This window comes from Pan troglodytes, chromosome 3 (assembly GCF_028858775.2).
Source record: "Pan troglodytes isolate AG18354 chromosome 3, NHGRI_mPanTro3-v2.0_pri, whole genome shotgun sequence".
Taxonomy (NCBI): Eukaryota; Metazoa; Chordata; class Mammalia; order Primates; family Hominidae; genus Pan; species Pan troglodytes.
The window spans coordinates 147,132,677-147,160,047 of record NC_072401.2 but is presented as its reverse complement, the minus strand read 5'-3'; the positions used below and the strand labels follow the sequence as shown (position 1 = coordinate 147,160,047).

General features: G+C 39.1%; 1 pseudogene; it reads right to left on the bottom strand.

The window, feature by feature from the left end:
• Positions 1 to 1,963: 1,963 nt before the first annotated feature.
• Positions 1,964 to 26,774, bottom strand: LOC129143900 (tigger transposable element-derived protein 1-like; annotated as a pseudogene).
• Positions 26,775 to 27,371: the final 597 nt, after the last annotated feature.

Sequence of the window (27,371 nt, the reverse complement as noted above, 5' to 3'; positions counted from 1 at the left end):
TCATAGGTGGGAATTGAACAATGAGAACATATGGACACAGGAAGGGGAACATCACACACCGGGGACTGTTGTGCGGTCGGGGGAGGGGGCAGGGATAGCATTAGCAGATATACGTAATGCTAAATGATGAGTTAATGGGTGCAGCACACCAACATGGCACATGTATACATATGTAACCTGCACATTGTGCACATGTACCCTAAAACTTAAAGTAAAATAATAACAATAAAAGAAAAATAAAAGAATATGTGATAATAATCTAGGTTTTTCTTTTCTTTCAATTGAAGAAAACATATTTACCCGTCCTCTCCTGTTCAAAGAGGATATATTTTCCCCTGTCTTCTGACGTTCTTTGTGTTCATAGTTGGTGTCTGAAAAACTTCATTTAATGGTAGGTAAAAGAGCCCACTTGGGGAGTTGGCAAAATGGCAGATTCACTGTCTCTATTCTTTGGTTCCTGTGCGAGGCAATTGTGGTGTAGTCTCAAGGACACTGGATTGGAGTCAGAAGATCTATCCCACTTAACTGTACCATACACTATCTCTTTGACCTAGAGCCAGTCTACCCCCACCCTCAACTTTCATATTCATAAAATGAAGAAATCCTCAAAAATGTTGCTCTTTCTCTCTCCTGGTCTTTATTCAGTTAACTTATTACCCGTAAGTATCTTTCTCTTTGAGACCTTACCAGTACTCTCTACCTAAAGTTTCACTCTATCCCAACCAAACTCTTCCTATGTCCTTTATCATATTGGTATGCATTTTACTTTTTAAAAATAATCTAATTTACTGTGTCTTTTCTATTAGAACATAAATCCCTGAAGGAAGCAATTCTGGTATATATTGTTCAGTGCTGTGTTCCCAATTCTGCAAACAGTTTGGCATAGAGCAGACATTAAAAAAGTATGTGTTGAACGACAGATTGAATACTTTTATACAGCCGAAATTTACCTTTTTTTTCTTTTTTCTTTTTTTTCTTTTTCTTTTTTTTTTTTTTTTTTTGAGACAGGGCTTGCTCTGTCACCCAGGCTGAAGTACAGTGGTGCGATCTTGGCTTACAGGTAGAGGTTGCAATCTCTACCTCCCGGGCTCAAGTTATCCTCCCACCTCAGCCTCCTGAGTAGCTAGGATTACAGCCACTCTCTTTAAGGAAGCGGTGTTATATGCAATTTCATCCTATGCTTTTGTTACTACCTTTCTAACATTGGTGACATGTTGGGAAATTGAATCATGGGTAAATTTTCATCTTCTGCTTAATAATCACAGTTCTCAGGGAAGGAGGTTATAATTACTCCTGATGACTACCTTGCTTAAACATTCTTTTCAGAAATGGGATTATCTCAAAGACTGCATGAGTTGAAACCATGAGAATGTTTTTCTACTATCAGCAGTATCAAGCGTATTCTGTGTATAGTACAGGTATACCTTGGAGATATGGCAGGTTTGCTTTTGGACCGCCGTATTGCAATAAAGTGAGAGTCACACGAATTTTTTGGTCTTCCAGTGCATATAAAAATTATATTTACACTATACTGTAGTTCATGAAATGTATGTTTAAGAAGAAACTCAAACTATGTTTTTTCTTTGCTCTCACACCAGCACAACAATCAACACAAAAGACTTCTGTGACCAAATGTGTGTGGGGGGGCGGGGGGAGCAAGTGGGGGGGTGGGAGTAAGAAGGGCTATGGGAGTTATAAGCCAAGAACCATGGACACAAACATAAAGTAAAGCACATATACATATGTATAATATCACTGTGGCAGCAGCATTATGTCTAAGAAAGCAAGGAACAGTGTATAGTGCTCAGGTGATGGGAGCACCCAAATCTCACAAATCACCACTAAGGAGCTTATTCATGTAACCAAATACCACCAGTTCCCAAAAAACTTACGGAAATAAAAAAAATGTAAGAAAAGCAATGCACATACTTTAATTTAAAGATAAATTATTGCTAAAAACTTGCTAATGATCATTGCAGCCTTCAGCAAGCCATAATGTTTTTGCTGGTGGAGGCTTCGTGCCTTGATGTTGATGGCTGCTGACTGATTAGGGTGGTGGTTGATAAAGGCTGGGGTGGCTGTGACAATTTCTTTTTCTTTTTTTTTTAGACGGAGTCTCGCTTTTGTTGCTCAGGCTGGAGTGCAATGGTGCGATCTCAGCTCACTGCAACCTCTGCCTCCTGAGTTCAAGCAATTCTCCTGCCTCAGCCTCCTGAGTAGCTGGGATTACAGGTGCCTGCCACCATGTCCAGCTAATTTTTTGTATTTTTAGTAGAGACAGGGTTTCACAATGTTGGCCAGTCTGGTCTCAAACCCATGACCTCAGGTGATCCACCCACCTCGGCCCCCCAAAGAGCTGGGATTACAGACGTGAGTCACCGAGCCCAGCCGGCAATTTCTTAAGATAAGACAACAATGAAGGTTGCCACATTGATTGATTCTTCCTTCATGAAAGATTTCTCTGTAGCATGTGATGCTGTTTGATAGCATTTTACCCACAGGAGAACTTCTTTAAAAATTGGAATCCATCCTCTCAAACTTTGACGCTGCTTCAGTTACTAAGTTTATGTAATAGTCTAAATCCTTTGTTGTCATTTTAAAAATGTTCACAGCATCCTCACCAGGAGTAGATTTCATCTCAAGAAACCACTTTCTTTGCTCATCCATAAGAAGCAACTCTTCATCCATTAAAGTTTCATCATGAGATTGCAGGAATTCAGTCAAATCTTCAGGCTCCACTTCTAATGCTAGTTCTTGTGCTATTTCCATCACTTCTGCAGTGACTTCTTTCGCTGAAATCTTAAACCCCTCAAACTCATCCATGAGGGTGGGAATCAATTTCTTCCAAACTCCTGTTAATGTTGATGTTTTGACCTCCTCATATAAATCATGAACATTCTTAATGGCATCTAGAATGGTAAATCCTTTATGGAAGATTTTCAATTTACTTTGCTCAGATCCATCAGAAGAATCACTATCTATGGTAGCTCTAGCCTTACAAAATGTATTTCTTAAATAACAATACTGAAAGTCAAAATTACTCCTTGATCCATGGGCTGTGGAATAGATGTTTTGTTAGCAGACACAAAACCAACATTAATCTCCTTGTACATCTGTATCAGAGCTCATGGGTGACCAGGTGCATTGCCAATGAGTAGTAATATTTTGAAATAAATCTTCTTTTCTCAGCAGTAGGTCTCAACTGTGGGATTAAAATACTTGGTAAACCAGGCTGTAAACAGATGTGCTCTCATCCAGGCTTTGTTGTTCCATTTATAGAGCACAGGTAGAGTAGATTTAGCATAATTCTTAAGGGCCCTAAGATTTTTGAAATGGCAAATGAACATTGGCTTCAATTTAAAGTCACCAGCTCCATTAGCCCCTAATGAGATGGTCAGCCTGTCTTTTGAAGGTTCAAATCCAGGTATTGACTTCTCTCTAGCTCCTTATTCAAGTCCTAGATAGCATCTTCCTCCAATAAAAGGTTGTTTTGTACATTGAAAATCTGTGCTTTAGTGTAGCTACCTTCATCAATTATCTTAGCTAGATGTTCTGGATAACTTGCTGCAGCTTCTCCATTAGTACCTGCTGCTTCACCTTGGTCTTTTATGTTATGGAGACAACTTCTTTCCTTAAGTCTCATGATTGAACCTCTGCCAGCTTCAGACTTTTCTTCTGCTGTTTCCTCACCTCTGTCAGCCTTAATAGATTTGAAGAGATTAAGGACCTGGCTCTGGATTAGGCTTTGGCTTAAGGGAATGTTGTGGCTGGCTTGATCTTCTATCCAGACCACTCAAACTTTCTGTCTTATCATCAAGAAGCCTCTTTTGCTTTCTTGTCATTTGTTCATTCACTGGAATAGCACTTTTAATTTCCTTGAAGAACTTTTTCTTTGCATTCACAACTTGGCTAACCGTTTGGCATAAGTGGTCTAGCTTTTAGCCTATTTCATCCTTCTATGTGCCTTCTTCCCCAAGCTTAATCATTTCTAGCTTTTGATTTAAAGTGAGAGATGTGAAATTTTTCCTTCACTTGAACACTTAGAGATTATTAATTAGCCCAATTTCACTATTGTTGATTGTCCAGGAATAGGGAGGCCTGAGGAGAGGGAGAGAGATGGGAAACGGGTGGTGGAGTAGTCAAGGACACACATAACATTTATCGATTCAGTTCACTGTCTTACATGAGTGTGGTTTGTGGCATGCCAAAACAATTAGAATAGTAACATCAAAGATCACTGAGCACAGATCACCATAATCGATATAATAATATTGAAAAAATATTTGAAATATTGCAAGAATTACCAAAATGTGATGCGGAGACATGAAGTGAACACGTGCTGTTGGAAAAACAGTGCCAATAGGCTTGCTTGACACAGTGTTGCCACAAACCTCCAATTTATTAAAAATGCAATATTTGCAAAGTGCAACAAAGCAAAGCACAATCAAATGAGGCATACCTGCACATGCTTGTGAGTATAGTATTAGGGTAGTCAACACAACAGCATACGTTAATTAAATAACTATCTGGAATTCAGGCACCAGGAGACAGTGTGATAATGAAACATAGCTCTTGAGCTAGGTGTCAGAAATAGTGATCTTGCATCGTGAACCAAGAATTGTTATTATACTACTAATTAACTCTGTGAAATTGGCTTAATTTTTATACCTGTTGAGCCTTAGTTTGTACACATAAAGAGTGGAAGGTTTCTGTTTTGTTTGTTTTTACTCTTCAGGATCTGCCATCCTACAAAGCACAAAGGCAACAGCCTGATGTAGCATTCACACATCCACTGGACTTCGTTTCTACTTTTGCACAATGGAGCAGTCATTTCCTAAGAGCCCCAGGTTAGCCACAATCACATCCAACTGAAAAGCCAGGAGAATAGGTACTTGGCAAGCACGCTAAAATTAAGCGAGTTTGATGGAGCTTATTCAAATGTGGTAGTGTCCTTCATGCACTTGGAAGTTAAGTTTAAAGTCCTTTTAATTTTATTTATTTCTGCAAAAGAATGATGACATTAACATCTTGGAAAATGCCACAGTGGTGGTTTTTAAATTGGATTTTAACTTTATAAATTACAAGAGTTTGAAATCTTGAAGTCCTCCAGTATTAGAATTCCTATATCTCTTCCTTCTCCTACCCCCAAAATGTAAAATTTTTGATGTAGGATTTTTCATTTGTGGCCAAAAGTTCTGACGTTGCTTTACTATTATTAGAGATTGGATCAGGTGATCTCACACTTAAAGAGGAATACCACATAGGACACTGGAAGGACAACTTTTCTACTTTAATGATGTTAGATTCCATTATTAAAGAAAAGAGAAAGAGCTGACACTTAAAAGCCAATAATTCAATTTCTAACTGTTTTTAAGAAAAGTATACGTAGTTTTTTAGAAGAGTTTTAGATTTACAAAAAAATTGAGCAGATAGTACAGAAAGTTCCCATATGGAGAGTCCTCACCCCATTTTCCTCTGTTATTAATCTCTTACATTAGTATGGTACCTTAATTACCACTAATGAACAAATACTGGAACATTATTATTAATTAAAGCCCATAGCTTATTCAGATTTTCTTATTTTTTGTCCTAGTATCCTTTCTTATTTCAGTATACCATCTTACATTTAGTTCTATGTCTCCTTAGGCTTCTCTTGGCTGTGAGTTTCTTAGCCTTACCTAATTTTTGATGACATTGACAGCTGTGAGGGGTATTGGTCAGGATTACAGTAGGATGCTCCTTAATGGGAACTTTTCTAGTGTTTTTCTCATAATTAGATAGTTTCAGTTTTTGGAAGGAAGATCACAAAGTTAAAATACTTGTTAATCATATTATACTATCTACATGACTTATTAATATGACTGTTGATATTGACCTCAATTACCTAGCTCAATTAGTGTTTTTCAGTTTTTCTCCTTTTCAAACTAGCTTCTTTCAATATGCATTTAGGGGTTGTCTATGTCTTTTCATTGTTTGATAGTGTCTTTCTTTTTATTGCTGAATAATATTTCATTGTATGAATGTACCACAGTTTATTTATTACCTACCGAAAAACATCTTGGTTGCTTCCAAGTTTAGGCAATTATGAATAAAACTGCTATAAACATCCCTGCAACAACTTTTTGTGTGGACATAAGTTTTCAACTCAATTAGGTAAATACTTGGGAGCATGATTACTGGATCATATGGTAAGAATATGTCAAGTATTTTAAGAAACTGCCAAACTGTCTTCAAGGTGGATGTATCATTTTAAATTCTCACCAGCAATGAATAAGTCCCATTTACTGTCAGTTGTTTTGATATCCTACACCATTCCGATAGGTGTGTAGGATATCCCATTGTTGATCGAATTTGCAGTTTTCTAATTACATATGATGTTGCACATCTATCTATTCACACAGTTATTTGCTGTCTTTATATCTTTTTTGGTGAGATGTCTGTACAGATATTAGCCCATTTTAGTTTTTTTTTTAATATTAATTTTTGTGGGTATATAGTAGGTATATATAGCTATGGGGTATATGGGATATTTTGATACAGGCATACAATGTGTAATAATTGCATCAGGGTAAATAGGGTATCCATCACCTCAAGCATTTATCCTTTGTGTTACAAAGAATCCAATTATACTCAGTTATTTTTAAATGTACAATTAAATTACTATTGACTGTAGCCACTCTGTTGTACTATCAAATACTAGATCTTATTCATTCTTTCTATTTTTTGTACTCATTAATCATCCTCCCTCCCCAACACCTCCTACTACCTGCCCCAGCCTCTGGTAACCACCCTTCACTCCATATCTCCATGAGTTCAATTGTTTTAATTTTGAGCTCCCACAAATAAGTGAGACCATGCAAAATTTGTCTTTCTGTGCTGGCTTATTTTATTTAACATAATGACCTCTGGTTCCATCCATGTTCTTGCAAATGACAGGATCACATTCCTTTTTATGGCTGAAAAATACTCCATTGTGTATGTTTATCACATTTTCTTTATCCATTCATCTGTTGATGAACTCTTAGGTTACTTCCAAATCTTGGCTGTTGTGAATAGTACTGCAATAAACATGAGAGTGCAGAAATCTCTTCAACACACTGATTTCCTTTCTTTGGGGTATAAACCTACCAGTGGGATTGCTGGCTCATATGGTAGCTCTATTTTTAGTTTTTGAGGAACCTCCAAACGGTTCTCCACAATGGTTGTACTAACTTACATTCCCACCAACAGTGTATGGGGGTTCTCTTTTCTCCACATTCCTGCCAGCATTTGTTATTGCCTGTCTTTTGGATAAAAGACACTTCAGCTGGGTGAGATGATATCTCATTTTCATAAACATGTTTGTCATTTGTTGTCTTCTTTCTTTTCTTCTTTTTTGAGATGGAGCTTTGCTCTATCGCCCAGGCTGGAGTGCAGTGGCATGATCTCGGCTCACTGCAACCTCTGCCTGCGGGGTCCAAGCAATTCTCCTGCCTCAGCCTCCCAGGTAGCTGGGATTGCAGGCACCCACCACCATACCTGGCTAATTTTTGTATTTTTAGTAGAGATGGGGTTTCACTATGTTGGCCAAGCTGGTCTTGAACTCCTGACCTCAAGTGATCTGCCTGCCTTAGCCTCTCAAAGTGCTGGGATTACAGGCATGAGCCACCGTGCCTGGCCTGTGTGTCTTCTTTTGAGGAAGTTTGCTGACTTAAAAATCAGATTATTACCTCTAAGTTTTTTTGTCGTTATCAATTCTTTGGAATTTTCTAAATAATCAATCATGTCATCTGCAAACAAAACAATCTGATTTCTCCTTTCCCAATCCGTGTATCTTTTATTTCCTTTTCTTGTCTTACTGCACTTTCTAGGACTTCCAGTATGATGTTGAATAGGAGAGGAAACATTTTTGTCTTGATCCGATCTTAGGGAGAAGTCATCTCTTTCTCATCATTAAGTATGATGTTAGCCATGTTTTTTTATAATAGATGTTCTTTATCGAGTTGAGGAAGCTGTCTCTATTCTTAGTTTTCTGAGAGTTTTTATTTTGAACAGGTATTGTATTTTGTCAAGTTTTTTTTTTGCATCAGCTGATGTGACCATATAATTTTTCACCTTTAGCCTATTAATGTAATTAGTTAGATGAAATGATTGTCAAATGTTGAAGCAGTCTTGCATACCTGATATAAATCCCACTTGCTTGTGATGTATAATTCTTTATATACATTGTTGGATATGACTTGCTAATATTTTGTTGAGAATTTTTGCATCTATGTTTATGAAATATATTAGTCTGTAGTTGTCCCTACTTGTAATGTCTTTATGTGGTTTGGTATTAGGGTAATGGTGGCTTAATAAAATAAACTAGGAAGTGTTCCCTTCACTTTCAGTTTCTGGAAGAGATTGTAAAGAATTGGTATTATTTATTCCTTAGATATTTGGTAGAATTTGCAATGAAACTATCTGTGTCTGGTGCTTTCTTTTTTTCAGTTATTGGTTATTGATTTAATTTCTTTAGTAGATATAGTCTGTGATGGCTAATTTTATGTGCCAACTTGGCTAGACCATGGTATGCCCAGATATTTGTTCAAACATTATTCTGGGTGTTTTCATGAAAGCGTTTTTAATGAGATTAAAATTAAATCTATGAACTTTGAGGAAGGCAAATTGTCTTCCAAAGTCTCATCTAATCAGCTGAAGGGTTGAACAGAACAAAAAAACTGCCTACCCTAATCTAAGCAAGAGAGAGTTCTTCAGCAGACTGCCTTTGGATCTCACCTGCAACATTGGATCTTCCTGGCTCTACAGCAGATGGCAATCAGACTAGAATGGCAGCATCAACTTTCCTGGGTCTCTAGCCTTCTTCTCCTCTTTGCAGATTTTGGACTTGCCAGGCCCCATAATTCCGTGAGCTAATTCCTTATAATCAATCATTCTCTTCTCTCTCTCTCTCTGTCTGTCTGTCTCCCTCCATAACAAAGTTCAGGATAATCTGAATAGTCCTATGTAACATGTATACATACATGTTACATAGGACTATTCAGATTATCTATTTCTTCCTATGTAAGTTTTGGTAGTTGTGGTCTTTCAAGGAATTAGTCCATCTAATCTAAGTGATCAAATTTATGGGCATAGGGTTATTAATAATATTCCTTAATTATCATTTTAGTGTCCATGGGATCAGTAGTTATGATCTCTCTTTCATTTCAGATATTGGCAATTTATGTCTTTTCTCTTTTATTCTTGGTTAGCTGGGCTAGAAGTTCATCTGTTTTATTGATCTTTCCAATGAACCAGCTTTTAGTTTCATTAATTTCTCTATTGATTTCTTGTTTTCAATTTCACTGATATTTGCTTTAATTTTTATTAGTTTTTTGTTGCTTTAGGTATAAATTGCTTTCTTTTTCTAGTTTCCTAAGGTGGAATCTTAGATTATTGATTTTAGATCCTTCTTTTTTCCTTCTCTTTTATTTCTTTCTTTCTTTCTTTCTTTTTTTTTTTTTTTTTTTTTTTTGACAAGGTTTGGCTCTGTCATCCAGGCTGGAGTGCAGTGGCACAATTTGGCTCACTGCAACCTTCATCTCCCAGACTCAACCATCCTCCCACCTCAGCCTCCCAAGTAGTTGAGACTATAGGTGCACACCACCACCCCCAGCTAGTTTGTGTATTTTTAGTAGAGATGAGGTTTTACCATGTTGCCCAGGCTGGTCTTGAACTCCTGGGCTCAAGCGACCTGTGTGCCTCAACCTCCCAAAGTACTGAGATTACAGGCATGAGCCACTGTGTCCGGCCTCCATTTTTTCTAATATATGCATTCAGTACTATAAATCTCCATCTAATTATTGCTTTTGCTGGATCCCACAAATTTTGATGTTGTATTTTTAATTTTCATTTGGTGCAAAATATTTTAAAATTTCTCTTGAGACTTCTTATTTGACTCATCTGTTACTTAGAAGTATATCATTTAATATCTAAATATTTTGGAATATTATAACTATCTCTCTGTTATTGATTTCAGATTTAATTCCACTCTGGTCTGAGAACATACTTTGTATGATTTCTATTCATTTAAATGTGTTTAGGTGTGTTTTATGACCCAGAATGTGGTTTATGTGGGTGAATGTTTTATGTAAGCCACCAATTCAATTTTAATTTAAAAAAATTAAAAGAGATTCAAAGTGAATTTACAGATTTAACAAGGTAAATGGAAGTTGAAATAGGATTATGTTAAGGGTTAACAGGTTTTAGGATGCTGTTACTTTAGTTGACTACAGTGCATAGCAGCAGTCCCCAACCTTTTTGGCACCAAGGAGTGGTTTCACAGAAGACAATTTTTCCATGAATCAGTGAGGGGCAGGGGATGGTTTCAGGATGATTCGAGTACATCGTTTATTGTGCATTTTATTTTAGTTATTATTACATTGTAATATATAATGAAATAATTATATAACTCACCATAATGCAGAATCAGTGGAAGCCCTGGGCTTGTTTTCCTGCAGCAAGACAGTTCCATCTGCGGGTGATGGGAGACAGTGACAGATCATTAGGCAATACAGCCTCATAAGAAGTGGGCAACAGGCCGGGCATGGTGGCTCACGCCTGTAATCCCAGCAATTTGGGAGGCCAAAGCAGGCAGATCATTTGAGGTCAGGAGTTTGACACCAGCCTGGTCAACACGGTGAAACCCCGACTCTACTAAAAATACAAAAAAAAAAAAATACAAAAAAAATTAGCCGGGCGTAGTGGTACATGTCTGTAGTCCCAGCAATCCATTTTGTTGTTGTTTGTTTATTTTTGGTTGGCAGCATCAACTTGTAAATATCTAGTATATTATCTATCCTCATATGTCCAATGACAATTTTGCCACAAGGATGATGAAAATAATGATTAATGCTTAGTGGTGACATAGGTTACAGGTGACTTTTCTTCACCAGGACTTCTTATTCCTATGACATTCCAGTCCTTCAGAAAAAGAAAATTCTAGCAGGAATAATCCAACCTTTGGCTCCATTTGTGGCAGGGCCAGCTTCCAGCGGGTTTGGCTGGCTGTCCTGGCTGGGCCTTTCATCTCCAAGGTCTCTAAGCAGACTGGCTTGGGTCCTCACCCATGCAGACTCAGTGCTGGGAAAACAGACTTAAATCCTTTGTGTAAGTTCACTCAGAGATTCCACAAAATGGACTCAGGATCTGTAAAGACTCTTTTAAAAAAATGAATCTTGTTCTGTAAGATTTTTGGCAGCTCCTGTTGCCGTTGTTAATGAGTAAAAGAGTATCATACACACACAATTATATCTGTCATCGGTGCCAAATGCCCTACTTTACCCTGACTCCCTAGAAATTGAGAGCTGCTCCTTTGGAACATGAGTTGGAACATGAAACCTGATATGGCTTATACTGCCATGGGGATAAGGAGATGAGGAGTGCAGGTGTGGAGCTTTATGCAGTCTCTTGGCCCTGTGGCTAACTGACAGGGGTCTGTTCTGGCCAAAGCGAGAGGTGATGGGTCACATTTAACCCTGCCCTTCTCCCAGCCTCAGCACTGAGAAGGCTGAACATCTTCCCCTCTCCACTCCCAAAACTTTTTCCTTAGGAACCAAGACATTAAGAACATTTTGCAGGATGAAAAATTAAATGAACTGAGGTAGGTCAACTGGGATGAATGAATGACATGATTTATGAAGTAAAAGAGAATCCAGATAAACAAGAGGATAGTTTTTTCCAAGTGTCCCCACAGAAAGAAATGTTTCTTCTCCTCAGTCTATCATTAAATTCCCAGTACTGCCAACCTGAGAAGAATTTGTATGAGGACCAGTAAGTCAGATGGTGGTGGTAGGCTACTTGGGGCTGGCTTCACTTTGTTTTGCTTTCCTAAGAAAACAAAGCAATAAGAAAGGCAGCAGGCTGTGCTGGAGTGGAGGCAAGAACCTTCAGTCCCAGACCAGGCTCTGCCACTCACAGCCTTCTTTGAATCTCAGGTTTCTTTGCTTCTAAAATTGTTCACTTCCCAAACTGGTAAGATAGAATACAATATTTTATATTGTATAGAAGTCAGAGTTTATAGAATGTTTTATGTATATTTAATCCTTACAACATGTAAAGAAGGTACTATTGTCTTTGTATAATAGAAATGAAAACTGAGGAGAACCTATGTATCTTATCCAAGATATGTAACAGTGAAATTAAGCTGGAAGCCAATTTAGATCTCTGAACTCTGAGTTCAGTGTGGGCTTGTTCTCTTCCTCCTTTTTATGAGCTAGATTTATTATTATTATTATTATTATTATTGGGATAAAATACACATAACAGAATATTTACCATTTTAACCATTTTTAAGTATGCAGTTCAGTGGCATTAGGTACATTCACATTGTTCTGCCACCCTCACCACCATCCATCTACAGAATTTTTTCATCACCCCAAATTAAAACTCCATAGCCATTAAACAATAACCCCTCGTTCTCCTCTCCCTGACCTCCTGGCAGCCAACATTCTACTTTCTGTCTCTATGGCTACTCTAGGTACCTTATATAAGTGGAATCCTACAGCATCTGCCTTTTTGTGACTGTTTCATTTTCACTTAGTATAATGTCCTCAAGATTCATCCATGTTGTAACATGTATCAGAATCTGCTTTCATTTTAACGGTGAATGATATTGCATCATATATTCCAATGTGGTTTATATTACACTGTATTTATCCATTCATTTGTCAATGGACATTTGAGTTGTTTCCATCGTTTGGCTATTGTAAGTAAGGCTGCTAAAATATGGTCTGCAAATAACTGTTCAAGTCCCTGCTTTCACTTCTTTTGGGTATATACCCAGAAGTGACATTGCTGGATCATATGATAATCCTACATTTAATGTTTTTATTTCTCCTTTTAAAATAGGTAAAGTCAGCTGATAAAAATAATTTCCCACCTCTTGTTACTTATATCAGAAACTACCTCTTATTCTTTTTAAAAAATGGTTATGGTATCCCTTTGATGCTGTGGCCTAGCTGTGTCATTTAACTGCTAGCGATAAAAGCCATGCCTTGTATTTATTTTGTGCTTTGCTTCTGCATGCAAAGCATCACATCAAAGTTATCTCATTTACCTTTTCAAGGTTTATGAGAAGAGGATCCAAGGCAGGTATTATTAACTCCATTTTACAAATGACAAAAATAGGGTGCAAAAAGTTAATAGATTTTCTTCAGTGAGATTATAGTAGTAATGAAATGAAAATCCAGCTTTCTAACTCTTCATTTAAAGTTTATTCACACAAGTTTTCTGTATACTTAAATGGAATATATTGTCAGATAATTAATTTGATTCTTATTTGATACTTATAAACTTAGAAAAGTCTCCAACTTTCCATGCCTGTTTCCTCATCTATAAAATGACAGGGATACTACTAACCTAAGGAGCATGTAAGGAATTACCCAACACAAATAGCAGCAAAGCAAGTCACAAAATTGGGGAGTTCTAGGAAATCATTAATGACTCAACTATATATTATTTAGTGAATATTACTAAAGCAGAATCTTAAATGAAAGTACTGAAATTGTTTCCCCGAAATTTCAATGTGATGCTGAAAATTAGTTTGAAAACATGAAAGTTTGAAAAAAAAAGGTTAGGTAAACCTGAGAACGTTCTCATGGCTGTGTGCTTCTTCCATTCAAGTGGCAGGGCCTTGTCCTGTCTTGGGTGGGCTAATGGTTTAAGACAGATGTTAGGGATCTGGGCATTTTCATGCTTCAGGATCTTTGCTGATAACTTCTCTCTGATTTACATGCCTTTCCACCTCTCATGAATTTAACTTTCATGTCCCTCTCAATGTGACATCTTATCCACTATGACTTCTCTGTTCCCTTATCCTAATTGTCCCTTCCTCTGTGTTCCCAATCCATATGTGCTTTCTTCAGCATACGTACTTTTTTTTTGAGATGAGGTCTCACTCTGTCATCCAGGCTGGAGTGCAGGGACTCGATCTTAGCTCATTGAAGCCTCTGTCTCCCAGGTATATGCAATTCACCTGCCTCAGCCTCCCGAGTAGCTGGGATTACGGACACGAGCCACCACACGCAGCTGATTTTTGTATTTTTAGTAGAGATAGGGTTTCACCATGTTGCGCAGGCTGGTCTCAAAACTCCTGCTCTCAAGTGATCCTCCCGCCTCGGCATCCCAGAGTGCTGGGATTACAGGTGTGAGCCACCATGCCCGGCCAGCATATGTACTTATAAGATCATGTTTTAGTTTGTGGTTTTTCTCTCTCTTCTCCTTTAGGCTGTGAACATCTTGTGGGTAGCCTCCATCTCATTCATTGTTTCCTTGATGCTTGTCATAGTGCCCAGCATACAATGCACACTCAAAAAGTATTTGCTAAATTTTAAAAGGTAAAATCATATGAACAAACAAAGAAGTCAAGATTGATTTTCCAGGGCATGCAAGTCCTTTCACTGACACGGGAATCTCCTTCCCCTTGCAAAAGCAATGCCCTTGTTCTCTCCCCTTTCTTCTTCCTCCTCAAGGTTGTTCTTAACATCACTCTGCTTCCTTTCACTTCAAGTAGAGAACAAGGGTTAGAAATGAGGCACACTGATTTGGAAAGGCTGACCTCAGGTTTAAAGTCAGGGAGGGTGATAAGACAGAAGGCAGCATTATGCTGGAAACCTCCTAGCAGGTCCTTAACCCTGGAGCTGAGGGTGCTAAGAGAGATTTGGTTGCTGGTATAATCTTCTGGGTTGCATCAAAATTACCTGGGTATTTAAAAATGAAATGCAACAAAACAATAACAACAAAATTCTAGGGCCCTTATGGGGTCAGAATCTCTAGGGATGGGGCTGGGACCTTGGTGGGTTTAACAAGCCTTCCAACTAATTCTGAGGCACAGCCCAATTTGGGATCAGTCTCTAACTCGTGCTCTCTCTTTCAATTAATAGGCTCTGGGATGTATTAGCAAAGAAGGTATATTAGTCTGTTTTCACACTGCTATCAAAAACTGCCCTAGACTGGGTTATTTATAAAGAAAAGAGGTTTAATTGACTCACAGTTCCACGTGGCTGGGGAGGTCTCAGGAAACTTACAATCATGGCAGAAACCAAGTGGGAGCAAAGACCTTCTTCACATGGCAACAAGAGGGAGCTAGCAAGAGCAGGGAGAACTGCCTTATAAAACCATCAGACCATATGAAAACTCACTCACTATCATGAAAACAGCATGGGAGAAACTGCCCCCATGATCCAATCACCTCCCACCTTGTCCCTCCCTCAATGCGTGGGGATTATGGGGATTACAATTCAAGATGAGATTTGGGTGGGGACACAGAGCCCACAGAAGGAGAACGGAGAAAGTGGGTTCTGGAAAACTTCGGGGGGTGGCTGAAATATGGAAGGGAAGTCCTTAGTTTTAGTGGCTAGGAGAAAATGGAAGTTGCAATGGCTCGCCATGTAATTGATGAGAAAACTGAGTCTTAGCCAAGGACACAGAGGAGGTAGCAGAGCTGAGATTCCAATCCAGGCCTGTCCCATATCTGTTACAGAGGCCTGCCTTCCATCTGGTGAGCAGATATACCTATATCTTTAGAAGCTGCCAGTGTTGTAAAACTGAATTCCAAGGAGTGTTAAACTAACAGCAATGTCCAGGTGACAAGAGAAAAATAAAAAAAAACTGGAGGAAAGACTAAACCACCTACACCAACAAAGCCCATGGAGGCCACTTTCCAAGGTTCCTTTTTGGCCTCTGTGGGCTGGTCTCAAGTCCTATAGTCATAAAACGAACATAATACTTGTGTACTTCTTCACAACACTGCAGTGAAAATTAGTTTTTGTTTATTGTGTCCTTTGAACATGAAAAGCTCTGTGTAAGAGCTAAATACCATCATCATTCTATATTTCTTGATTCTATTCCACAGCTCTAGAACTATAAATTCTGTGAGATCCCTTTTTATTTTCTGTTATTTTTAACCATGTCAAAACCAGGAACTTGTGGAATGTCTTGAGCTTTCCTAACTGTAAGTGGTTTGAAGGATTTCATTGCTGGCTGGATTCGAGGGCGGGGAGGGAAGAAAGCATGAGTGAACAGAAACTCCAAGCATTCCGAGGTCTGCCCCTCAACCTGGAGTGCTGCTGCTGTCTCAGCATTGGTTGTGACCTCGGGTTATTGTACTGTATATTTATAACCTCAGAACTCCTGGCCTTTCAACTCTCCCTCACCACCGCCCTTCCCTTCCTCCTCCACTTCCACCCACAGCACACAATCCTGATGAATTTGAGACATTGGAGGAGGACGAAAATTTATTTTTTATGCCGTATTTGGCAGTTTAAACACTGCTTTATGGAAGCACTAACTGTGAAATCTCTGCTCTTTAAAAAGCCAATCCTTACCCTTTGCAAGAGACAGTGATAGATCATGAAAGAGTGAATCATTTTGTGTTCTATAGAAGCAGTAAAATTAAACACTACTTTCAAGACAATAGTAAAAATATTACCTGTCCTTAAGCAAGCAAACAAATTTATATAAAACAATATAATCTGGCAAGGCAATTCTTCCTTTAAAAAATAAGACTAAATGCAAAAAGACATTTCATTTGAAGGCTTTAAGCTTTGGTTACTGTTTTGTCCAGACTTCTACCTCAATTTCTTCAAGTTGGCTAACTCCCCACTGCATGGCTGCCTTTAGCTGAGATGAGAAGCTGGAGCAGTTTGTTCCCAGCGTCCAAGGGTCCAACTGCCTCTTGTTCCATTGAGCTTCTTCTGTCACTCTGTTCCTGTTAGTCACAAATGAGAATTGTCCCATATATTTTCCATTTGTTCATTCTCCAATTTGCATTGGGAGGTGGTGGGAGAGCAGGACGTATGTCCTGAAGTCATCAGGCGAACACCATAGAGAGGGCAAAAGCTGATAAATGATGCATGCATTGCGTTGTGGTGCTCGGCGCGCCAGGGAGAAGCAGGGTTCACCCTTTCGTTCAGGTAGTTTAATGAACATGTATGTATGTTACTGTGTGCGTGTTGATATACAGGAATATATGTTATATATTCCAAAGGCTCCACTGAGTGCCCTTGCATGCATATTGTGTGCACACAGCCTAAGCTGGAGCCAGAGCTCAGAAGATTAACATGTCACACCTGGCCCAGTCCCTGCCTAAGTGGGTGCAGGACGGTGGACAAAGCCTGCCTTTCCTGAGGCTTGAACAAAATCAAGGAAACGGTTGTCGTATTTGTCTGTATTTTGTGGGAAAACAAAGGTTGGCTTGACTGGGGCAAGAGAAAATATCAGAGAGGGAAGATGAAGAGCCACTGGTGTCCCAGCCTCGTGTTCAGCGAGGACGCCCTCCTGCAACTGCCTGCCTGTTTCCATGGGCTCCAGGGCGCAGGAAATGCCTCATGGAGAACTTTCTGGAAGATGGCCAGGAGAAGCCCCTCTCTCAAGTGAGGGCTTTCTGGGAACCCAGGGGACTATCTGCAGAAGAACGTTCTTTGGGGAGCAGGGAGAAGCCGCGCAGGCCTCCTCTCCTGGGCGCTGGGGACCGCGGGGCTCCTAGTGGAAGCTACTCCGACCCCACGGCGTTTCCACGCCTCTGTGGCAGGAGAGGGAGTTAGCAGCTCCGGGAACTCAGGCTGTGGGTTTTCAGGTTTCTATCTTGAGAAATGAAAATCCTCCTGATAAGTTAGATTTTGCCCCTCCAATAGCAAAGGCAACGCGTCTCCCTGGGGCCCCGCGCCGCCCGCCTCAACAGACCCCTCCCTGACGACCGCCTGCCCCCAGGGACTCCGGGCTCCCCCGCCAGCCCCGCCAGCCCCGCCAGCCCCGCCAGCCCCGCCAGCCCCGCCAGCCCCGCCAGCCCCGCCAGCCCCGCCAGCCCCGCCAGCCCCGGCGCCTTCGCCAGGTCACTCTGGCCTTGCGCCCTATGGCGCTCATGCTTCTTTAGCTCTTTTGCTGTCGCACAGACGGTTTCCCAAAAAAAAAAGAAAAAAGAAAAAAAAAAAACTTTACACGGCTAAAACCTTCTTGAAGTCGATTTCTTGGAAGACCTGAGCTAACACACACTATTTAAGAGGATGCGTTTAACAATGCTGAATTCAAGCTTTAGCTCTCAGCTGATTACAAGCAAGGTAATTAACCTCCTTACATCTCAGATTACTCATCTGTAAATTGGGAATAATTTTAGTATATTTCTCATAAAATTGTTGTGACTGATAAATGAGAGAATGCCTATAAATCGAATAACACAGTTCCTGGCGCTTAGTAAATACTCACTGCTTGTTATTATTTTTGAAGTTAACATTATTTTCAGGGTTCTTTATTACAATGTACTTCTAGATTCTACTTAAAATATAGTTGAAGCTCTGATAACATTGGTGTGAGAATAACACTTTTTAGGGTAAAATCAGGGATATTTTTCATGTATTTACTGGAAGTGCATGCCTGGGACATGATTTCACCGACCACATTAGCAGCTCCTGGTATCCAGATATGCTTTTGAGTGTGGTTTTAAGGACTTGGGCTACCTTTTGATATAGTGGTATTCTAATGTCCTCAGAGCTGGTATAGTCATAATCATGATGATATTCTTAGGGGTGAGTGATATACCTCAAATTTCTGCCTTTACTCTGGTTTCTAGACTCCAGTCTTGTTTGTGGTGGACAGATGCTGCTCATCTTCAAACACTTCATTATAGTTAATTTTTGATCCAGTAATGATTAATTTCAGTCTTAACTGTGGTTCATTTTATAAATTTCTCAGTGTCCACTGAGATCCCCATTGTTGAAGGCATTGTATCCTGGATGTGTTCACAGTGTTATGGACACATGGAAAGCATGAAGCATGGAATGGCACAGGTGAACAGAGAGAGGCCCAGGTGATGACAGAGTGATAAGGAATAGAGACACTGCTTGAGAGGGACCCAAAGACCTCAGGCAGTGCCTGGGCCACCCTCTCAAATCTCCTCTATGACTTCATGCCTCAGAACCCAAGACTCCTTTCAATGATTTTTTTTTCTTTTTTTTTAAAATTAATTAATTTATTTATTTGTAGATGGAGTCTCACTCTGTTGCCCAAGTTGGAGTGCAGTAGTGCATTCCTAGCTCTCTGAAACCTCTGCCTCCTGGGCTCAAGCAATTCGCCTGCCTCAGCCTCCTGAGTAACTTGGACTACAGGCATGCGCCACCATGCCTGGATAATTTTTGTATTTTTAGTAGAGACAGGGTTTCACCATGTTGGCCAAGCTGCTCTCGAACTCACGAACTCTGTTCACTTCAGCCTCCCAAAGTTCTGGGATTACAGGTGTGAGCCACTGAGTCCAGCCTCAATGATTTTTACTGAGTACTAACTAGCTGTGTGGGATGCACAGAGGCATGTGACATGGTCTTAGCATTCCAGGAATGTACAATGAATTCATTTTTAAATGAAATCTAATAATTTGACTGGATAGAATAATTTCTACTGTTCCTATCATGAGTCATCAGGCAACGCAGTCACAGTCCTATTCTTGTCAATAGGGTGAGCCTCCCTTGCCTGTCGTTAATTTCACAAAGTGTCACTCTGAGAAATGTCAAGAAGGCCTTATGGCAGCAAATTGTCCACAATCTCATGGGTCAGTTACCACTATCTGAAAGGCCTTTGGTGCCTAGCATCCTGTGGCTGCTCTTCTAGAAAGTAGCTGGAGCTCCTGCTTCAGACACTGCCTCAAACCTGAGATAAGTTGGTGGCAGTGAAGAGGGAATAATAAAGTAAGAGGCTAGGAGTGAAGATTGATGACAACTTTAGTGTATGAAGAAAAAATCTTCACCTGGTGTCAGTAAATCTGTGGCCTTTGATGCTAGGGAATTAATAAGATGAGGAAAGAAAGAAAATGTTAACCCTCTGACAATATAAAGGTAACACAATTATAAATAAATGAATGAATAAGTATGTGTGTATAATATATACATTTAATATATTTGGTCTTCTGTGCCTAAGACCAAACAGCAGAATGACAATGATGACCCTCCTTAAATGCATGAAATTAAGTTGTATTGAAAGCCAGACATGATATATTGGGTAAAAGGAAGTGAAGTAAATAGGACTTTAGTGTGAGGTTTTATGTTTATTTGGCTAAGCGTTAGGCTGTGTTTACTGTTTCCTGGAGTTGTAGATCAGAGGCAAAAATTTCCTCTTGTGTCCTTATTTTTGTTTCCTCTGTTGTTCTTGGATTTCCCTAGAGATTTCTTCTAAATAAGGCCTGAGATATTCAGATTACAGCTGTAATTCCCTGTTGTTATACAGAAGCCCTGTTGATGCAGTGGTAAGGTGTGGAAAAGAAGTTTTCTATAGTCCTAGGATTAGTTCTCAGTCTTTTAGAGAGCCTGTGCCCCTGGGCTGTCATCTTCACATATGCTTCTCAGTTGCCCTCCCTCTCCCAGTGAAATCCGAGGCTAGTAGAAGCTAAATTCAGGTGTTTCCCTTCCTCTAGATTGGTTAGACTCTGGTAAAATAATTTGCCTTGAAGGCAGGCCTTGTTAAAAAGAACAGAATGTTCTGGACATATTTAAAAATGGCTACTTTCTCCCTCCCTGTGTCAGAAGCATGAAGAGATTTTCTTCCTATACTCACGATGAGAACCTGGTGGAGCTCCTAAAGGTAAAACTTATGAAGGTATGGTCCCCTTCCCCCTGCAGCTTTTATCCCTCAAGTTTGTCCACACTTAGCCTCTAGCAAGTTGACAATTATAGTTTGGTTTTCTTACCCTGGTTGATTCCTGTGGTGGTTCCTGCTCCTGGGTTTCTATTCCTATAAATTGAGATTCTCTGTACCTGAATGTCTGTCTTTCAATTCTGGGGCAGCAGTTTGTCCTGTGATCTCTGTTCTCCCATGGATCTAAGAAAAGTTGTTGATGTTTAGTTTGTTCAGCATTTTTCTTGTGAGAATGGAAGTGACAACTCCCAAGCTCCTTACATGCCAGACAGGAAACCAGGAGTTGAGATTAAGTTTTTACTGTATTTATTAATTACTCTTTAAGCTATGTTAATACACAATCTTCGGAGATTGTTCTTGCAACATAGTCATCTGCTTTTTTGATCATAACTGTAAATTAAAGTTAGATCTATCTGGGAATTTTAGTAAAATCTAGATACAGCTACAGCAAATTCATGGTTTACAGAGAGGGTGAAACCATTTTCATGAGGTATGTTTGGATCACTTTATATTAGCAATGCAGTTCTCCCATTTTAAAAAAATGACAAAATTAAGACTCAGGTAAACATTTCAAATAAAAATTGCACAGTATAACACAAAGGCCTGAGATATTCAGTGAGTGTTCCATTCACTTTGAGTTTTAATATCACATATTTAATAGAATTATATATAAACACAATAAAAAATTGAAAACTAATGTAATTTTATACTCATAATATTTTTATTTTATTCATTTTTGTGAATATATAATAATCCTTACTCTTCAATTTCCATTCAGTTCATCTCCTCACAAGCATTAGAACTACATTCAGTAAGGACATTTATAAGCATATGTTCATACTTACATTTATATATTAATTTATGCAGGATTAATGTAGAAACTCATCATCTTGGAAAAAATTAGAAGCTAGTTGTCTCTATATAGTGTTTGTACTCACTAACAAAGTAAAGAAGTATAAATATATATGCATATGTGTGTGTGGCACTTAGAACAGTGCCAGGTAGGTAGTGAATGCTAGTAAGTTTAGGCATCACCATAATTTTCAGCAGCAGCAGCAGTAGCATTATAGCAGTTTGTTCATACTTCAATATTCATTACATTGTTTTCAGTACAGGTTTTTAAACAACACAATAATCCATTCCAAATTCTTTCATCATATTACTGTTGACTATACATCACAAAATTAATGTCAAAATGAGGATTTCATGGTTTACAGAGAAAGTATTTTGATGACATATGTTTGGATCACTCTATATTAGCAACTTTATGCTCCAATGACCTTGGTCAAATAGACTTTAAGATATTCAATTGTAAATTATAATTTTTTCAAATGTAATTTGGTCACACCTGACTTGGATGTCTCTAATATTTTCAGAAGATAGAAGAAATTATGATATTGTAAAGTCTGAATAAACACAGTAAAATACTATAGCCAAATATGGTATTCAAAATTAATCTGACATATACACATGTAGGTACGATTGGATGTAAGCAACTGACATAAATGTATAATATCAAAATTGGGTTATATGTTTATATCTACAGTGTGTTTTGAAAATTAAATTTGCATGCACTGGGTCCCCCATCAAATAAGATAGACATAATCGTAGTTAAATCAAAGTAGATAACAATAACTTCCAAAGTTAATTAATTTACTTCTAGTAGGCAGCCTGTACATTGGGGAAAACTGGTTCTGTGTTTTAGATTAGAAACCTCCTTTGAGACACAGTCATCTTTGTGGGGTCATTGTTCTTTCTCATCCCTCTTTGTGCTTGGCTCCAACTGACAAGCATGTATGAGAATATGGTTCTGTCACTCAAAATGCCATTCCCTCACTTGGTATGTGGTATGCTCTAGTGCATTCTCCTTCCTCTTTTTTTTTGCTTTGGTAGGGGGTGCTTCACTCCCATGCACAGATCTTCTCCTTATTCCAGTCTTATCACCCATATTTCAATGCCTTGCTGAAATCTCCCCTCTATTTTCCAGAACCTTCCTTGCCCACCATGTCCCTTCCTTCTCTTTACTCCCAGAATACTCACTGTCTGTAGCACTGACTTTGAAACTTATTCAAAAACTACCAGAATTATTATTAAATAATTCAGTTGTTGTGTACATGTATATAAGAAACAAATCTTACATTTACGAATGGTTTTGAGCATGTATATAGAAAGTTATTCAGTAAATGCTTATGAATTAGAAATGTTTTGGAAGTAATCTTTCTTGTTTACCTCACCTATTGGACTAAAGTTATAATGAATTTTATTTTAAATTAGTTTGTGTTCTATAGATCTTCTATTCGTTTTTGGCAAATGAGAGGTTCTTGAGGCCAAGGAATAAGAACTTCCTGTGACTGTTTCCTAGGGGCAGATTTTAGATTTCCCCCAAAATACATATTTTTTATAAGTGGTCACTCTTTTGAGTTGGGGGTGTGAAGTCTGTGTAGCATATCTGTCAGAAGAAATAATGCAAAATTTCCTCATATGAGAAGGAAAACGGATTTATCTTTGTAAGACTCTTAAGAAGCTAATTAATTCTTATAAATAGTATTTTTGTTGTCATATCATGATTATCATTAGCCATCCTCATCCTTATTTAACATTTACTGACCACTTATTATGTTCCAGACACTTGAGTGAAAGAAGTGTTGTAGAAAAAAGCAGAAACCAGGTTCTTGTCACATGACCAGGAAGAGTTAGGTATGCAGACACTTTGAAGGGTGAGGAAAAATGGAATTTAGTGGGCAAAAAGTAAAAGGAAAAATGATTCTCCACAAAGCAAGAGAGAGTCCTGTTAGCAGATTTCCTGCCTCACAGATTGAATCCCAGGTTCCCACCTAGGAACAGGAGAGCCCAGGCTCCTCCCCGCTGCAGTGGGCTAGAACTTCCTGTGGCTCCACCCCATCCTCCCAGTGAGCATGCTTGTCGGAGATTCTCCGGTGACCTTCCCTCTTATCTTCCTCTTGCATTTATCACAAGTGCTGAACCCTTGACGTGCCTTATCTTATTTGCTCCTCACAACAAATCTTATAAGGTAGGTATTATTATCCCCATTTTCAAATGTGGAAACAGGCTCAGAAGGCTTCAGTAATTTGCTCAAGTCGCACAACTAGTAATTGGCAGTGTCGGGTCTGCTTGGCTCTAGAGCCTGAGCTCTTAAATATTAGATCATTAGGTTAAAAGAAACTAGTGGATTATTTGAGGTTCTCTGATGGGAGAAATGCTGTATTACTAATCCCAGTGTTTTCAGTACAATGTGCAAACCTGGCACATAATTTGTTGGATGAATGAAATCTTCCAATAAAATAAACTATTATTAAAATAAGCATTTTTTCCCTATCAATCATTAGAACCAGAAAAATACACTTTCTAAGACAATGTTTCCAGACTAGTCTGTTAGATTCCCTTCATCATGAGTACCTAGGGCTGCTTATTGAAAATACAGATTCCTGGGAATCACTTTCCCATACAATCTGTTTCAATTATCTGAGGTAAGGAACAGGGAGTTTGCATTATGAAACACACTAAGATTTAAGAATTACTGCTAACAGTTAAGAAGCAGCCACTGTCATTTTGAAAATGTTAGTTCTTTGTGAATTCAGATTTAGAGTCTGGTTATATATGGGATTACATTCATATCACTCAAAACAAAGGTTGAGGGGCAGTCAGGATCATGATCAGGCACCAGTTGACCTTAGTAGTGATGGGAAACCCACTCCTCTGGGGGTCAGAGACATGGACACAGGAAAAGGCCCATGCAGCAGCTGGGCCATTTGCTCTGTTGTTTGTTTGTAAATTAACTAGACCGGCGGTGGGGTAAAATGCCCCCTTGTTCTTAACTGTGAGCTAAAGGGCATCTTCCAGCCAGAACTACTGTTAGGCTCAAAGGTTGGGTATGGGCAACGGGAAGGCCCAAAGACTCTTTCACCACAGAAGCCATTTGGTAGAAATCGAGAGTTTATGAAGAAAGGAAATGAAAGCAGTGTCCTGATAAAATATTCTGAAGAAATATCAGAAAATGTGTATGCTCCGACCATCATGGTTCTAAAGGGAAATAAAGAGCCAGAGTGAAGTATAAAAGCTGAAACAAGGGGCATGTGCCTTGTTCAAACATTTGTTTATTGTTGAGGTCATCAGTCAGGAGCAATACTGCTGATAATTCTACGAAGAAGACAAGGGGACAGAGAAAGTACTTCTTATAGGAGTTGGAAAAAAATACAAATGTGAAAAAACAAAAGAGGAAAATCTGAGAGAGAGAACAAAGAAGAAATCTGGTTGCTTTGAGATTTCTTCTTCTTTTCTTTTTTTTTACAGATGCAACACTACCAGAAGTTGTCCAGAAAGAACTGTGACCCTATGTTTTAATTAAATAATTTTTCATCCAGTTTTTTTCTTTGCATATAAAGAAACAGAATCCTGACATCTGATTGAATTGTAAGCATCTTCCTGCATCCTGTATATCTGAGATAAAACTTCAAAGAATCAACTTAGATCAACTTAAGGTCACAAAGGATTACAAGGAAAAAATTTTAGAAAGGGGTCCCTAGATGCACTGAACGTATTTCTATTGAGACATTCCCCTTTCTAGGGGACTGAAAACATGCAGTTTACAGCTCCGGCTACAACCCTGAAGGTAAATATATGTTACTCTAGGGAGCAGTGAAGCATTTGGCAGAAGCCTGTTGGGTAAATGGCACTTCTTTAGGGCTGGAAGAGGTGCCAGCAGAGGCTACTGTCCCTGGAAATTTCCTTGTCCAGTACTCTAATATATGAGCATTCATCAGGTCCATTTGGAACTTGCTTAAAAATTTCTTGGCAAAAATTACGGTCGGTGGTGTCAACTGCTTTTACTTGTTATTTTATACCCTGAGGAGCAGCAGTTAGAACCACTACTTAGAGGGACCAGGCTGAAAACACATTTAAGTGAAACAAGCCATGACCAAGAGTATTAGCAAATACTCCTAGGAAATTCTGTGGAAAAATGGAGAACAGGGGCTAGCTCTGAAATCCCAGCAAATCTACATTCATGACTCAGTTCAGCTTCCCCCATCTTCCTTTTCTGATATCTAGGTGCAGTTATGACTGAAAAATAACATGATTGTGTTAAGAATCCTAAGGCATCTGCATCACACTGCAACCAGATCCAGACATTGTAAATTCCAAGATAGGCCAAATCAAGATTACACGCATTCCTAGATTTTCCTCTTCTTGTCTTCTTTCTGTCCCCACATTTTCACTTCTCCTTTAAATCAGTGTATCAAGACCTAGTTATAAACATCCGCCATATGCAGGTAGGCACCATATGGAGTCTCTGACCTCAGGGAAATTTAGAATGTACAAGGGAGGGCAAGAAATAAGAGAAAAGCAATGTGGAATATATAACCCTAGAGATGGCTCCAGTTGGTTAGCAAATGTGTTACTATGACTCCAAAGGAATTACAGATCAATGTGAAAGGAACTGCACTGCTCTCAAATTTATTGAACAAGAAGTGACTTGAAAAACCATGAAGAGGAGGTTAGACTTAGCTAGTTAGAAGGGACAAGAGAGAAGACAGTTTAGGTGATAAGTACAGAGTGAGCAGAGGAATGCCAGTAGGTCAAGCATTTATCCTCCCTTCCCTTCCTTCTCGTTACCCCAAACTTAATTTCCAAAGATGAATGGAAAATAATTGGAAACTGTTGCGGGGGGCGGGGTGAGGGTGTAATGGCTGAATGGGGAAAACCAATTTTTTGTCCTTGTATTCTGGAAAGCCCTCTTGAGTCTGTGTTATTCACTCTAGATTCTGAACTATTAAGTGCTATACAGCTCTGGCCTGGGACTAGGCCAAGAAAAGTAGCAACTCCACATTTTGGAGCAGGAATGAAATCTTACATAGGATATTAGATGGCTTTTAACTGAAAGCAACAGAAAACACAACTTAAAATGTCCTGAACAATAAAGGCCATGTATTATCTCATGTAATAAAAAGGGCAGAGGTTGGGAATATTCTCCAAGATTGGTTAAGAGAGTGACTGGACACCACCATGAAGACCTAGGTTCTCTCCAGGTCTTCTCTCTGCCATCCCCTGAACACATTACCTCTGTCCTCAGATTGGCTCTCCTGATGGTTGTGCGATGGCTGCAGCAGTTCCAGATGTCCCATCGAGACACAAAAAGATCCCAGATGGAAGATGCCATCTCCTCCTATGTGCCTCTTTTTAAGAGTAAGAAAAGAGCCAAACTCTAAAATATTTGAAGAGATTTATTCTGAGTCAAATGTGAGGACCATGACCTGTGACACAGACCCAGGAGGTTCTGAGAGTAGGTGCCCAAGGTGATTGGGCTTAAGCTTGGTTTTATATGTTTTAGGGAGACATAAGATATTAATCAACACATGTAAGACATACATTGGCTGGGTCCAGAACAGTGGGACAACTCGAAGTGGGGAGGCTTACAGGTCATAGTTGGATTCAAAAATTTTCTGACTGGCAATTGGTTGAAAAAGTTAAGCTATTATCTGAAGACCTGGAATCAACAGAAAGGAGTGTCTGGGTTAGGATAAGGGTTTGAGGGCCAAGGCTTTTGTCATGCAGATGAAGACTACAGGTAGCAGGCTTCAGAGAGAATAGATTATAAATGTTTCTTATGAGACTTAAAAATGTGCCAGACTCTTGGTAAAATCTCTCCTGGATCAGGGAAAAGACCTGGAAAGGGAAAGGGATTCTCTACAGAATGTAGATTTTCCCCCTGCAAATGGCTT